The 11,805-nt window shown below is 43.4% G+C and overlaps 5 non-coding genes across 5 annotated transcripts; all 5 read right to left on the bottom strand.

The window, feature by feature from the left end:
* Window positions 1-3,566: 3,566 nt before the first annotated feature.
* On the bottom strand, window positions 3,567-3,639 carry TRNAK-UUU (transfer RNA lysine (anticodon UUU)). The gene has a single exon. It is a non-coding gene; the product is annotated as a tRNA-Lys (tRNA).
* Window positions 3,640-5,401: 1,762 nt separating this feature from the next.
* On the bottom strand, window positions 5,402-5,474 carry TRNAT-UGU (transfer RNA threonine (anticodon UGU)). Its single transcript has one exon. It is a non-coding gene; the product is annotated as a tRNA-Thr (tRNA).
* A 1,762-nt stretch (window positions 5,475-7,236) lies between these two features.
* TRNAT-UGU (transfer RNA threonine (anticodon UGU)) lies at window positions 7,237-7,309 on the bottom strand. Its single transcript has one exon. It is a non-coding gene; the product is annotated as a tRNA-Thr (tRNA).
* Window positions 7,310-9,069: 1,760 nt separating this feature from the next.
* Window positions 9,070-9,142, bottom strand: TRNAT-UGU (transfer RNA threonine (anticodon UGU)). The gene has a single exon. It is a non-coding gene; the product is annotated as a tRNA-Thr (tRNA).
* A 1,762-nt stretch (window positions 9,143-10,904) lies between these two features.
* On the bottom strand, window positions 10,905-10,977 carry TRNAT-UGU (transfer RNA threonine (anticodon UGU)). Its single transcript has one exon. It is a non-coding gene; the product is annotated as a tRNA-Thr (tRNA).
* Between the last annotated feature and the right edge of the window lie 828 nt (window positions 10,978-11,805).

The following is an 11,805-nucleotide window of genomic DNA, read 5'->3' as shown; positions in this document are numbered from 1 at the left end:
AGGAGCTTGTCAGGATGCCGTGCTGGGGACTATATGAAGGAGCAGAGCGTACCTGAGTTACAATGGAATCAGCAGGAGAGAGGATTGTGTGAGTCTGAGAAAGAAAAGGGGCATAGCTTCAAACCTGAATCTGGCATAGCTTTCCAAGGCTACTATTGCCAGTGATTGTGTATTTTAAAAAGGTAGTAAATTTGTATCCTTTCAAGGAGTACATCTATGGGTGCAGATTTGCTACTTTTTTGGTAAACTGATCATTAATTGGAATATTTAGAAAGAAGGGACGCAGTGCAGCACAGCCAGCAAAGTTCCTTTGTGCGTCACTCATAGAGAGCAGAACTGAGACATATCTTCACAGAAATGGTGCAGTTCTGCTCTTTGTCTATGCAAAGGTGCACTTCGGGCTGCCTTGAGTGCATGGGTATCTGCCTTATGTTCAGAGAGCTGATGTGCATAAAGGGATATCTTCCTCCAACTATCATAGGAGATTTTTTAGAGTCAAGCATGCGCTAGAATGCGCTTGCGCATGCGTTTTGCTTGCGAGACGCTGTTGTAGTTAGAAAAGGGCTAGGAGCCCCGTCCATTTCACGTTGGTGTCTTTCATTGGTTCGTGGGCTTCCCTGTTAAAATCTGCTTGCTTTCGTTAGTGGAAGGCATGCATACGTCATGCCTTTTCCGGTGGTTAGCCCTCCTTGAGCGCAACGACCAAGTACTGAAAACATAGGAGGCTCGCTGTTTTCCATCTGATTTGTGGAATACTTTTCCCTTTTTTTCACAGCACGATCTCGTTTGACAGAAGTCGAGCTCATTGCATGACATCGACCCTGTTACAAAATTAATTGAACTTTTGCCGGTTACATAGATAATTGCACTTTTGCCGATAGGTTTCAATATGAGTGAACTGTAGCAGCGCGATTGCGCTCATTATTTATATTTAATGAGTCAAGAAAAGTCTGTTTGGGAGTTTACAACTGCTAATAGCTCTATCTCGGAGAAATGCCAGACCAGTTGTATTGCAAGTGCCTGTTTACTCTTTGTATCTGTTCTGCAAATTGCAGCACACCACATGCAAAGAGGCAGTAACATGGAGAAATAAAGACATCTGTTCTCCTTACACCAGCCTCGGGGAGGCGCACCATTGTGGCACAAAACCATGACTGTATGTTTTTGTAAATATGGGTTTACATCAAAATCCATGTGTGGGTGTACAAGAAAACCATGTACCACCTGTGGAACACCTACCTGACGCAAAGTAAAGCATGGCAGAGCAAGTTGCTGTGTGCTGTTACTTTTTCTTAACATGTGCATGGCTTTGTAAATACCAATAAACGAATTGTGTTAATGCTGCATCGAAAAAGTGATGCAACCCGATGAAAAATCTGTTTAAACATGGGCCTAAATGTACACTTAAATTCCGGACCCGAAAAAAAGAACAAGTTAAAATCTCACAGTGAAATCAGGATGATATTTAAAAAATGACATGTGCATTGGAAAGGACGTGGCTGAAGGGGCACCAAAGCCAATGACCAAGTCAAGAATGATATTTTGGGATGTCACACTCTAAACATCCCCCATACTCACACAAGTCAATTGTATGACCCTGTAGGAGTCTTGTGTTTGTCATTCCACTGACACTGTGTGTAATGCCCCCCGTTCTTGCGTGCTTTGCCCTGTGTCGCCTTTGTTTTTCTATCTTGAAAAGAATATTTGTAGTGAGGCTCCCCAATGAACTAAAAAGTGTTGTTAAATCCAAAATGTTTGTGAGGTCCCAGAGAGATTTGAACTCACGACCCCTGAGCTATGGAGCCAGGAGCTTGTCAGGATGCCGTGCTGGGGACTATATGAAGGAGCAGAGCGTACCTGAGTTACAATGGAATCAGCAGGAGAGAGGATTGTGTGAGTCTGAGAAAGAAAAGGGGCATAGCTTCAAACCTGAATCTGGCATAGCTTTCCAAGGCTACTATTGCCAGTGATTGTGCATTTTAAAAAGGTAGTAAATTTGTATCCTTTCAAGGAGTACATCTATGGGTGCAGATTTGCTACTTTTTTGGTAAACTGATCACTAATTGGAATATTTAGAAAGAAGGGACGCAGTGCAGCACAGCGACCAAAGTTCCTTTGTGCGTCACTCGAAGAGAGCAGAACTGAGACATATCTTCACAGAAATGGTGCAGTTCTGCTCTTTGTCTATGCAAAGGTGCACTTCGGGCTGCCTTGAGTGCAAGGGTATCTGCCTTATGTTCAGGAGAGCTGATGTGCATAAAGGGATATCTTCCTCCAACTATCATAGGAGATTTTTTAGAGTCAAGCCTGCGCTAGAATGCGCTTGCGCATGCGTATTGCTTGCGAGACGCTGTTGTAGTTAGAAAAGGGCTAGGAGCCCCGTCCATTTCACGTTGGTGTCTTTCATTGGTTCGTGGGCTTCCCTGTTAAAATCTGCTTGCTTTCGTTAGTGGAAGGCATGCATACGTCATGCCTTTTCCGGTGGTTAGCCCTCCTTGAGCGCAGCGACCAAGAACTGAAAACATAGGAGGCTCGCTGTTTTCCATCTGGTTTGTGGACTACTTTTTCTCTTTTTTTCACAGCACGATCTCGTTTGACAGAAGTCGAGCTCATTGCATGACATCGACCCTGTTACATAATTAATTGAACTTTTGCCGGTTACATAGATAATTGCACTTTTGCCGATAGGTTTCAATATGAGTGAACTGTAGCAGCGCGATTGCGCTCATTATTTACATTTAATGAGTCAAGAAAAGTCTGGTTGGGAGTTTACAACTGCTAATAGCTCTATCTCTGAGAAATGCCAGACCAGTTGTATTGCAAGTGCTTGTTTACTCTTTGTATCTGTTCTGCAAATTGCAGCACACCACATGCAAAGAGGCAGTAACATGGAGAAATAAAGACATCTGTTCTCCTTACACCAGCCTCGGGGAGGCGCACCATTGTGGCACAAAACCATGACTGTATGTTTTTGTAAACATGGGTTTACATCAAAATCCATGTGTGGGTGTACAAGAAAACCATGTACCACCTGTGGAACACCTACCTGACGCAAAGTAAAGCATGGCAGAGCAAGGTGCTGTGTGCTGTTACTTTTTCTTAACATGTGCATGGCTTTGTAAATACCAAAAAACGAATTGTGTTAATGCTGCATCGAAAAAGTGATGCAACCCGATGAAAAATCTGTTTAAACATGGGCCTAAATGTACACTTAAATTCCGGACCTGAAAAAAAGAACAAGTTAAAATCTCACAGTGAAATCAGGATGATATTAAAAAAATGACATGTGCATTGGAAAGGACGTGGCTGAAGGGGCACCAAAGCCAACGACCAAGTCAAGAATGATATTTTGGTATGTCACACTCTAAACATCCCCCATACTCACACAAGTCAATTGTATGACCCTGTAGGAGTCTTGTGTTTGTCAGTCCACTGACACTGTGTGTAATGCCCCCGTTCTTGCGTGCTTTGCCCTGTGTCGCCTTTGTTTTTCTATCTTGAAAATAATATTTGTAGTGAGGCTCCCCAGTGAACTAAAAAGTGTTGTTAAATCCAAAATGTTTGTGAGGCCCCAGTGAGATTTGAACTCACGACCCCTGGTTTAAAAGACCAGTGCTCTAACCCCTGAGCTATGGAGCCAGGAGCTTGTCAGGATGCCGTGCTGGGGACTATATGAAGGAGCAGAGCGTACCTGAGTTACAATGGAATCAGCAGGAGAGAGGATTGTGTGAGTCTGAGAAAGAAAAGGGGCATAGCTTCAAACCTGAATCTGGCATAGCTTTCCAAGGCTACTATTGCCAGTGATTGTGTATTTTAAAAAGGTAGTAAATTTGTATCCTTTCAAGGAGTACATCTATGGGTGCAGATTTGCTACTTTTTTGGTAAACTGATCATTAATTGGAATATTTAGACAGAAGGGACGCAGTGCAGCACAGCCAGCAAAGTTCCTTTGTGCGTCACTCATAGAGAGCAGAACTGAGACATATCTTCACAGAAATGGTGCAGTTCTGCTCTTTGTCTATGCAAAGGTGCACTTCGGGCTGCCTTGAGTGCAAGGGTATCTGCCTTATATTCAGGAGAGCTGATGTGCATAAAGGGATATCTTCCTCCAACTATCATAGGAGATTTTTTAGAGTCAAGCCTGCGCTAGAATGCGCTTGCGCATGCGTATTGCTTGCGAGACGCTGTTGTAGTTAGAAAAGGGCTAGGAGCCCCGTCCATTTCACGTTGGTGTCTTTCATTGGTTCGTGGGCTTCCCTGTTAAAATCTGCTTGCTTTCGTTAGTGGAAGGCATGCATACGTCATGCCTTTTCCGGTGGTTAGCCCTCCTTGAGCGCAGCGACCAAGAACTGAAAACATAGGAGGCTCGCTGTTTTCCATCTGGTTTGTGGACTACTTTTTCTCTTTTTTTCACAGCACGATCTCGTTTGACAGAAGTCGAGCTCATTGCATGACATCGACCCTGTTACATAATTAATTGAACTTTTGCCGGTTACATAGATAATTGCACTTTTGCCGATAGGTTTCAATATGAGTGAACTGTAGCAGCGCGATTGCGCTCATTATTTACATTTAATGAGTCAAGAAAAGTCTGGTTGGGAGTTTACAACTGCTAATAGCTCTATCTCTGAGAAATGCCAGACCAGTTGTATTGCAAGTGCTTGTTTACTCTTTGTATCTGTTCTGCAAATTGCAGCACACCACATGCAAAGAGGCAGTAACATGGAGAAATAAAGACATCTGTTCTCCTTACACCAGCCTCGGGGAGGCGCACCATTGTGGCACAAAACCATGACTCTATGTTTTTGTAAACATGGGTTTACATCAAAATCCATGTGTGGGTGTACAAGAAAACCATGTACCACCTGTGGAACACCTACCTGACGCAAAGTAAAGCATGGCAGAGCAAGGTGCTGTGTGCTGTTACTTTTTCTTAACATGTGCATGGCTTTGTAAATACCAAAAAACGAATTGTGTTAATGCTGCATAGAAAAAGTGATGCAACCCGATGAAAAATCTGTTTAAACATGGGCCTAAATGTACACTTAAATTCCGGACCTGAAAAAAAGAACAAGTTAAAATCTCACAGTGAAATCAGGATGATATTAAAAAAATGACATGTGCATTGGAAAGGACGTGGCTGAAGGGGCATCAAAGCCAACGACCAAGTCAAGAATGATATTTTGGGATGTCACACTCTAAACATCCCCCATACTCACACAAGTCAATTGTATGACCCTGTAGGAGTCTTGTGTTTGTCATTCCACTGACACTGTGTGTAATGCCCCCCGTCCTTGCGTGCTTTGCCCTGTGTCGCCTTTGTTTTTCTATCTTGAAAAGAATATTTGTAGTGAGGCTCCCCAATGAACTAAAAAGTGTTGTTAAATCCAAAATGTTTGTGAGGTCCCAGAGAGATTTGAACTCACGACCCCTGGTTTACAAGACCAGTGCTCTTACCCCTGAGCTATGGAGCCAGGAGCTTGTCAGGACGCCGTGCTGGGGACTATATGAAGGAGCAGAGCGTACCTGAGTTACAATGGAATCAGCATGAGAGAGGATTGTGTGAGTCTGAGAAAGAAAAGGGGCATAGCTTCAAACCTGAATCTGGCATAGCTTTCCAAGGCTACTATTGCCAGTGATTGTGTATTTTAAAAAGGTAGTAAATTTGTATCCTTTCAAGGAGTACATCTATGGGTGCAGATTTGCTACTTTTTTGGTAAACTGATCATTAATTGGAATATTTAGAAAGAAGGGACGCAGTGCAGCACAGCCAGCAAAGTTCCTTTGTGCCTCACTCGTAGAGAGCAGAACTGAGACATATCTTCACAGAAATGGTGCAGTTCTGCTCTTTGTCTATGCAAAGGTGCACTTCGGGCTGCCTTGAGTGCAAGGGTATCTGCCTTATGTTCAGGAGAGCTGATGTGCATAAAGGGATATCTTCCTCCAACTATCATAGGAGATTTTTTAGAGTCAAGCCTGCGCTAGAATGCGCTTGCGCATGCGTATTGCTTGCGAGACGCTGTTGTAGTTAGAAAAGGGCTAGGAGCCCCGTCCATTTCACGTTGGTGTCTTTCATTGGTTCGTGGGCTTCCCTGTTAAAATCTGCTTGCTTTCGTTAGTGGAAGGCATGCATACGTCATGCCTTTTCCGGTGGTTAGCCCTCCTTGAGCGCAGCGACCAAGAACTGAAAACATAGGAGGCTCGCTGTTTTCCATCTGGTTTGTGGACTACTTTTTCTCTTTTTTTCACAGCACGATCTCGTTTGACAGAAGTCGAGCTCATTGCATGACATCGACCCTGTTACATAATTAATTGAACTTTTGCCGGTTACATAGATAATTGCACTTTTGCCGATAGGTTTCAATATGAGTGAACTGTAGCAGCGCGATTGCGCTCATTATTTACATTTAATGAGTCAAGAAAAGTCTGGTTGGGAGTTTACAACTGCTAATAGCTCTATCTCTGCGAAATGCCAGACCAGTTGTATTGCAAGTGCTTGTTTACTCTTTGTATCTGTTCTGCAAATTGCAGCACACCACATGCAAAGAGGCAGTAACATGGAGAAATAAAGACATCTGTTCTCCTTACACCAGCCTCGGGGAGGCGCACCATTGTGGCACAAAACCATGACTGTATGTTTTTGTAAACATGGGTTTACATCAAAATCCATGTGTGGATGTACAAGAAAACCATGTACCACCTGTGGAACACCTACCTGACGCAAAGTAAAGCATGGCAGAGCAAGGTGCTGTGTGCTGTTACTTTTTCTTAACATGTGCATGGCTTTGTAAATACCAAAAAACGAATTGTGTTAATGCTGCATCGAAAAAGTGATGCAACCCGATGAAAAATCTGTTTAAACATGGGCCTAAATGTACACTTAAATTCCGGACCTGAAAAAAAGAACAAGTTAAAATCTCACAGTGAAATCAGGATGATATTAAAAAAATGACATGTGCATTGGAAAGGACGTGGCTGAAGGGGCACCAAAGCCAACGACCAAGTCAAGAATGATATTTTGGGATGTCACACTCTAAACATCCCCCATACTCACACAAGTCAATTGTATGACCCTGTAGGAGTCTTGTGTTTGTCATTCCACTGACACTGTGTGCAATGCCCCCCGTTCTTGCGTGCTTTGCCCTGTGTCGCCTTTGTTTTTCTATCTTGAAAAGAATATTTGTAGTGAGGCTCCCCAATGAACTAAAAAGTGTTGTTGAATCCAAAATGTTTGTGAGGCCCCAGTGAGATTTGAACTCACGACCCCTGGTTTACAAGACAAGTGCTCTAAGCCCTGAGCTATGGAGCCAGGAGCTTGTCAAGATGCCGTGCTGTGGACTATATGAAGGAGCAGAGCATACCTGAGTTACAATGGAATCAGCAGGAGAGAGGATTGTGTGAGTCTGAGAAAGAAAAGGGGCATAGCTTCAAACCTGAATCTGGCTTAGCTTTCCAAGGCTACTATTGCCAGTGATTGTGCATTTTAAAAAGGTAGTAAATTTGTATCCTTTCAAGGAGTACATCTATGGGTGCAGATTTGCTACTTTTTTGGTAAACTGATCACTAATTGGAATATTTAGAAAGAAGGGACGCAGTGCAGCACAGCGACCAAAGTTCCTTTGTGCGTCACTCGAAGAGAGCAGAACTGAGACATATCTTCACAGAAATGGTGCAGTTCTGCTCTTTGTCTATGCAAAGGTGCACTTCGGGCTGCCTTGAGTGCATGGGTATCTGCCTTATGTTCAGAGAGCTGATGTGCATAAAGGGATATCTTCCTCCAACTATCATAGGAGATTTTTTAGAGTCAAGCCTGCGCTAGAATGCGCTTGCGCATGCGTATTGCTTGCGAGACGCTGTTGTAGTTAGAAAAGGGCTAGGAGCCCCGTCCATTTCACGTTGGTGTCTTTCATTGGTTCGTGGGCTTCCCTGTTAAAATCTGCTTGCTTTCGTTAGTGGAAGGCATGCATACGTCATGCCTTTTCCGGTGGTTAGCCCTCCTTGAGCGCAGCGACCAAGTACTGAAAACATAGGAGGCTCGCTGTTTTCCATCTGATTTGTGGAATACTTTTCCCTTTTTTTCACAGCACGATCTCGTTTGACAGAAGTCGAGCTCATTGCATGACATCGACCCTGTTACAAAATTAATTGAACTTTTGCCGGTTACATAGATAATTGCACTTTTGCCGATAGGTTTCAATATGAGTGAACTGTAGCAGCGCGATTGCGCTCATTATTTATATTTAATGAGTCAAGAAAAGTCTGTTTGGGAGTTTACAACTGCTAATAGCTCTATCTCGGAGAAATGCCAGACCAGTTGTATTGCAAGTGCCTGTTTACTCTTTGTATCTGTTCTGCAAATTGCAGCACACCACATTCAAAGAGGCAGTAACATGGAGAAATAAAGACATCTGTTCTCCTTACACCAGCCTCGGGGAGGCGCACCATTGTGGCACAAAACCATGACTGTATGTTTTTGTAAATATGGGTTTACATCAAAATCCATGTGTGGGTGTACAAGAAAACCATGTACCACCTGTGGAACACCTACCTGACGCAAAGTAAAGCATTGCAGAGCAAGTTGCTGTGTGCTGTTACTTTTTCTTAACATGTGCATGGCTTTGTAAATACCAATAAACGAATTGTGTTAATGCTGCATCGAAAAAGTGATGCAACCCGATGAAAAATCTGTTTAAACATGGGCCTAAATGTACACTTAAATTCCGGACCCGAAAAAAAGAACAAGTTAAAATCTCACAGTGAAATCAGGATGATATTTAAAAAATGACACGTGCATTGGAAAGGACGTGGCTGAAGGGGCACCAAAGCCAATGACCAAGTCAAGAATGATATTTTGGGATGTCACACTCTAAACATCCCCCATACTCACACAAGTCAATTGTATGACCCTGTAGGAGTCTGGTGTTTGTCATTCCACTGACACTGTGTGTAATGCCCCCCGTTCTTGCGTGCTTTGCCCTGTGTCGCCTTTGTTTTTCTATCTTGAAAAGAATATTTGTAGTGAGGCTCCCCAATGAACTAAAAAGTGTTGTTAAATCCAAAATGTTTGTGAGGTCCCAGTGAGATTTGAACTCACGACCCCTGGTTTACAAGACCAGTGCTCTAACCCCTGAGCTATGGAGCCAGGAGCTTGTCAGGATGCCGTGCTGGGGACTATATGAAGGAGCAGAGCGTACCTGAGTTACAATGGAATCAGCAGGAGAGAGGATTGTGTGAGTCTGAGAAAGAAAAGGGGCATAGCTTCAAACCTGAATCTGGCATAGCTTTCCAAGGCTACTATTGCCAGTGATTGTGTATTTTCAAAAGGTAGTAAATTTGTATCCTTTCAAGGAGTACATCTATGGGTGCAGATTTGCTACTTTTTTGGTAAACTGATCATTAATTGGAATATTTAGAAAGAAGGGACGCAGTGCAGCACAGCCAGCAAAGTTCCTTTGTGCCTCACTCGTAGAGAGCAGAACTGAGACATATCTTCACAGAAATGGTGCAGTTCTGCTCTTTGTCTATGCAAAGGTGCACTTCGGGCTGCCTTGAGTGCAAGGGTATCTGCCTTATGTTCAGGAGAGCTGATGTGCATAAAGGGATATCTTCCTCCAACTATCATAGGAGATTTTTTAGAGTCAAGCCTGCGCTAGAATGCGCTTGCGCATGCGTATTGCTTGCGAGACGCTGTTGTAGTTAGAAAAGGGCTAGGAGCCCCGTCCATTTCACGTTGGTGTCTTTCATTGGTTTGTGGGCTTCCCTGTTAAAATCTGCTTGCTTTCATTAGTGGAAGGCATGCATACGTCATGCCTTTTCCGGTGGTTAGCCCTCCTTGAGCGCAGCGACCAAGTACTGAAAACATAGGAGGCTCGCTGTTTTCCATCTGGTTTGTGGACTACTTTTTCTCTTTTTTTCACAGCACGATCTCGTTTGACAGAAGTCGAGCTCATTGCATGACATCGACCCTGTTACATAATTAATTGAACTTTTGCCGGTTACATAGATAATTGCACTTTTGCCGATAGGTTTCAATATGAGTGAACTGTAGCAGGGCGATTGCGCTCATTATTTACATTTAATGAGTCAAGAAAAGTCTGGTTGGGAGTTTACAACTGCTAATAGCTCTATCTCGGAGAAATGCCAGACCAGTTGTATTGCAAGTGCTTGTTTACTCCTTGTATCTGTTCTGCAAAGTGCAGCACACCACATGCAAAGAGGCAGTAACATGGAGAAATAAAGACATCTGTTCTCCTTACACCAGCCTCGGGGAGGCGCACCATTGTGGCACAAAACCATGACTGTATGTTTTTGTAAACATGGGTTTACATCAAAATCCATGTGTGGATGTACAAGAAAACCATGTACCACCTGTGGAACACCTACCTGACGCAAAGTAAAGCATGGCAGAGCAAGGTGCTGTGTGCTGTTACTTTTTCTTAAAATGTGCATGGCTTTGTAAATACCAAAAAACTAATTGTGTTAATGCTGCATCGAAAAAGTGATGCAACCCGATGAGAAATCTGTTTAAACATGGGCCTAAATGTACACTTAAATTCCGGACCTGAAAAAAAGAACAAGTTAAAATCTCACAGTGAAATCAGGATGATATTAAAAAAATGACATGTGCATTGGAAAGGACGTGGCTGAAGGGGCACCAAAGCCAATGACCAAGTCAAGAATGATATTTTGGGATGTCACACTCTAAACATCCCCCATACTCACACAAGTCAATTGTATGACCCTGTAGGAGTCTTGTGTTTGTCATTCCACTGACACTGTGTGTAATGTCCCCCGTTCTTGCGTGCTTTGCCCTGTGTCGCCTTTGTTTTTCTATCTTGAAAAGAATATTTGTAGTGAGGCTCCCCAATGAACTAAAAAGTGTTGTTAAATCCAAAATGTTTGTGAGGCCCCAGTGAGATTTGAACTCACGACCCCTGGTTTACAAGACCAGTGCTCTAACCCCTGAGCTATGGAGCCAGGAGCTTGTCAGGATGCCGTGCTGGGGACTATATGAAGGAGCAGAGCGTACCTGAGTTACAATGGAATCAGCAGGAGAGAGGATTGTGTGAGTCTGAGAAAGAAAAGGGGCATAGCTTCAAACCTGAATCTGGCATAGCTTTCCAAGGCTACTATTGCCAGTGATTGTGTATTTTAAAAAGGTAGTAAATTTGTATCCTTTCAAGGAGTACATCTATGGGTGCAGATTTGCTACTTTTTTGGTAAACTGATCATTAATTGGAATATTTAGAAAGAAGGGACGCAGTGCAGCACAGCCAGCAAAGTTCCTTGGTGCCTCACTCGTAGAGAGCAGAACTGAGACATATCTTCACAGAAATGGTGCAGTTCTGCTCTTTGTCTATGCAAAGGTGCACTTCGGGCTGCCTTGAGTGCAAGGGTATCTGCCTTATGTTCAGGAGAGCTGATGTGCATAAAGGGATATCTTCCTCCAACTATCATAGGAGATTTTTTAGAGTCAAGCCTGCGCTAGAATGCGCTTGCGCATGCGTATTGCTTGCGAGACGCTGTTGTAGTTAGAAAAGGGCTAGGAGCCCCGTCCATTTCACGTTGGTGTCTTTCATTGGTTCGTGGGCTTCCCTGTTAAAATCTGCTTGCTTTTGTTAGTGGAAGGCATGCATACGTCATGCCTTTTCCGGTGGTTAGCCCTCCTTGAGCGCAGCGACCAAGTACTGAAAACATAGGAGGCTCGCTGTTTTCCATCTGGTTTGTGGACTACTTTTTCTCTTTTTTTCACAGCACGATCTCGTTTGACAGAAGTCGAGCTCATTGCATGACATCGACCCTGTT

Source organism: Pleurodeles waltl, unplaced genomic scaffold, assembly GCF_031143425.1.
Source record: "Pleurodeles waltl isolate 20211129_DDA unplaced genomic scaffold, aPleWal1.hap1.20221129 scaffold_39, whole genome shotgun sequence".
Lineage (NCBI taxonomy): Eukaryota > Metazoa > Chordata > Amphibia > Caudata > Salamandridae > Pleurodeles > Pleurodeles waltl.
The sequence above is the reverse complement of the archived record's forward strand: the minus strand, read 5'-3'. Positions and strand labels throughout refer to the sequence as shown.